The following is a 3,978-nucleotide window of genomic DNA, read 5'->3' as shown; positions in this document are numbered from 1 at the left end:
CCTTATACACAACTTCGATGATGGTGACGATTAAAACGATTATTAATAAATTATTATTAAGAAGTTAATAATTACACTGATTTGTTTGTACTAATTCGTTCATTTAATAATCAATTAATAATTGCAACTTAATTTTATTTTTTAATTAATTTTTGGAAAATTTGTAGTTAAGTTTTTTCAGCAGGAAACTCGAAGGTTCTTCAAGACGGATTCCTGCATTAATATTTAGCCTATCTACAGTTTTGCATATAAATAATTGGAACTCGCCATTTTTTTTGTTTTAATGATTAGAGCATTTCCGATTTACCCAAGAACAGTAATTTTCTTTTCAAAAAATCTCCTACGTTAAAAGGTACAGATGCAAACGCGTTTTATTGAATATCTCGGATCGTCTAAAATGCAGATGAGTGTTTCTTCATCAGGACGGCAGAATTGAGGGTATTTTTCGTACTCATTTTGGTAAGGAAAATTTTGAAATAATTGTTTGTACGGGAGAAGTTGAGGAGCCCGCACTCATAAAACGTAACGAAATAATTCGCGAATGTCACGATTCAACGGCCGCCGGTTATAAGGGTGAATTTAAAACGTACATGCGAGTCCGCAAAAATTATTATTGGAAGGCTTTGCGTGACGAGGTCAGACAGTATGTGCGGGCATGTGCATCTTGCCAAAAGAAAAAGTTGTCTCGCATAAATCAAGACAACCCATGTGCATTACTGGTACGCCTAGCCGAAGTTTCCAAAAGGTTCAAATTGATATTGTAGGACCACTTCCGGTAACTGAATCAGGAAATAAATATATACTTACATGGCAAGACTGTTTCAGTAAATATTCGGGTGCGATACCCTTGTCTGTAACGGATGCTCCTCATATTGCAGTGGCCCTAGCAGAAAATTTGATTTGTACCTTCGGTTGTCCTGAGATCATAAAAACAGATCAAGGTTCAAATTTTATGAGTCAAATTATGGACAGTTTCGCAGAAATATTCAAAATTGAAATATATCGCTCCAGTGCTTACCACCCACAGTCACTGGGTTCCCTGGAACGAAGTCATTATACTTTCGTTAACCTTTATTTAGTACGTCGATAATTTATTGAATCGTATAACTGAAACCGAGTCATTAGTCTCTGCGCGATTAGAAGCGGCGAAACAACGCTGTAAAAAATACTATGACCGAAAATTAAACGATCAGAAATTTGAGCCTGGTCAATATGTATATTAACTTATTCCAGCTAGAGAAAATAAATGAGATGATTACTATGAAGGCCCGTACAAAATTTTGCAGGTTATAAATGGGATAAATTTAAAATTAGAATTAGGACCAAAGGAACATAAAGTAGTTCATATGAATCGTGTAAAACACGCATTTTTACGTTATATTTAACTATTTTAATCTGTAAGAAACTATCCTCACGACGGCTAATTTTAAACGTCAAGGAACGTAGTTTTAACTCGATCATTAGTATAGCCATGCGGTAGCAGAGTACGTCTTGAGGTAGGTCAAGCGACGACGTGCTCTCCCTTGTATAGAAACACGGGTCTTTCGTGTGAGTTCAACGACCCAGAGCACGTGCGTGGAGGCACGCGTCCAAACGCCTATTGCAACCTGTTAAGAGTTTTTCACCTTTTCTTTCGCTACCCTCTTTTTCTACAAATTTTCGCCTTCCTCAAATCCCGATGAATATTTGAATTTTAATATTAATCTTTCGGAAGTCAAATGCATTTGCTAAATGCTGCGTTGTTTATAAATTACCATATTTTTAGATTCAAGTTAGATTTAATTACTAAAAATTTCTAATTGACAAGTAATAAAATTAGTCCTAAATTAATAAAAGTTTTAACAATAAATATTTTGATTTTTTAATTATCGAAAGTAGCTACGAAACTTATTAAGTTGCGTAGCTTATTTTTAAATTATGCAAATTAAAAATATAAATTGCTTTTCACTACATGAAATTTAGTAAAATTTTATTTCCTTAATCGACAACTAATCCCTACTTGGAAAAGTTGAATATTAATTCCTATTCAAAATCTTTTGTATTAATTAAAAAATTAAATTGTAAATTTGAAATTTAAAATGAACTAAAATTTTGAAAATGTTGTTTCATAATTTTTCATTAATTTTGTATCTTTGCGAAATTTCTTTTTGAAACCCTTCTTTGTTTAAAATAATAATACAAATATTAAAATTTTTTAATAATTTTAATATTTTATAAGGGGGTGAGGGAATACCCCAATATTTAAACAATACGGATAAGCAAATTAGAATTATTTGGTGAAGAATATTTCTAAGCTGGCTTGAACTTGCATTCAAAATTATATTCTCATTTTCTTTAAACCAGATCAAACTAGAAATCCCAGAGACGAAGCGAATGAAGTGGAGGAGTAAGAGAGTGAAAGGGGACACTCGACTTTTGCGACCATTACGGTCGCTTGAGCGAGAAGGAGGAATAGGGAAGAAAGAATCGAGTTACCGAAGAACACCGGGAATGAAAACAAATCATTTAAAAATATGATCTTGATTGGCTAGATTTAATGAAGGCGTAGTTGCCGTGACCAATCAACTAGCAGAAATTAATCGTAAATAATAGAAATTAATAAATTCACATTAAAGCTTGTACTTAAAGTCAAAAGAATTAATTAATACTTTTGTCCCTTTTCTTCTTTTTCTTCTCATGCTAATTATCCATTTCGAGACAACCATAGATTTCCGGTAAATTGTGTAAAGTTATTCACAGTATGCAAGATTCTTATAAAATACATATGCATGTTTACTCTATATGTTGTGTACTTAGTGTGTGTTGACCTTTCATTCCTTTTATTTGTTTATTTTGAATTAATTAAAATTAATAGTTCACAAATTGGGACTTTTCCCTTATTTATTTTATTTAGATTAAAAAGGTAATAGAATTTGTCAATAAATCTAGAATTTTATTTGTATTGATTTAATAATAATAACCTACTTTGAATTAATATTGCATTCCTTTAGTTGCAATAGAAGATGAGGGTCGTTCGAAGAAATGATAATATATGCACGTATCCATTCTGCTGCTTTTCCTTTTTCTTTCCTCTTTTTCTTCTCTCGCTTCTTTTTCCTTTCTTTCTTTCTCTTCTTTTCTGCTTTACTTCAGTACCTAGAATTTTTTTTTCTGTTGGATTATGTCAACTATTGTATATATGTATATAGAGCAAAAATATAATCTACGATTTCGGAGTGCTGAAAACGATATGTTTTAAGTCGTGTGTGTTCTGCGGTTCTAAGAAGTTTGGCCTAAAGCTTCAAGAGCTCGTAATCTCTGTAACATAAACAATAGCCATGATTGAAATGTGTATGGTGTATGAATCTGATGTTTGTGACACGTTCGTTCTTTAGTCGAATCTCGCATCTCAAAGAGTGAAGACCTGCCTTCCAAGTGCCTTTAATAAATTGATCCTTTTTGAATAAATCTTTGATATTTGTTCAGAACCTGTTTTCTAATAGGTTATGGGCCCAGTATACGGTCCAAATTCGTGATATATATTTTTCTAAATATAAATAAAAATAAGTGACGGAATTTTGAACACTGTAAGTGCTATTCTGGATTTATAAGTGACAATGGAAAGTTCCAGAGTGAAACGGAACATCAAATCTTTCGATGGTGAAAGATACAGTGTTTGGAAGTTTAGAATACGTGCTCTATTAAGTGAATTAGATGTAATTAAAGTTTTAGACAGTGAGATCCCAGCGGATCCAAGTGATGAGTGGAAAAAGGCTGAAAGGACTGCCAAAAGTGTGATTGTGGACTATTTATCCGACTCGTTTCTCGGTTTTGCTAAGGCAGAGTGCACTGCAAAAGATATTTTGCATAACTTGGACGTTATATATGCACGCAAATGTCTTGCAACTCAACTGGCTCTGAGAAAGAAGTTGCTTGGATTAAAATTATCAGGTGACACGCCACTATTAAGACATTTCACAGTTTTCGATGATTTAATTA

The 3,978-nt window shown here is 32.8% G+C and overlaps 1 long non-coding RNA gene across 1 annotated transcript in view; it reads right to left on the bottom strand.

Moving 5' to 3' along the window:
• Positions 1–3,394, bottom strand: part of LOC117174768 — a 7,531-nt gene extending 4,137 nt beyond the window's left edge. Inside the window, exons 1-3 of the long non-coding RNA XR_004467358.1 lie at positions 3,207–3,394; positions 2,965–3,135; positions 808–917 (exon numbers count right to left, since the gene is read on the bottom strand). This is a non-coding gene — a long non-coding RNA (uncharacterized LOC117174768). The remainder of the gene's footprint in view (positions 1–807; positions 918–2,964; positions 3,136–3,206) is intronic.
• Positions 3,395–3,978: the final 584 nt, after the last annotated feature.

Source organism: Belonocnema kinseyi, chromosome 6 (assembly GCF_010883055.1).
Source record: "Belonocnema kinseyi isolate 2016_QV_RU_SX_M_011 chromosome 6, B_treatae_v1, whole genome shotgun sequence".
NCBI lineage: Eukaryota > Metazoa > Arthropoda > Insecta > Hymenoptera > Cynipidae > Belonocnema > Belonocnema kinseyi.
This window is presented reverse-complemented; position numbering and strand designations above follow the sequence as displayed.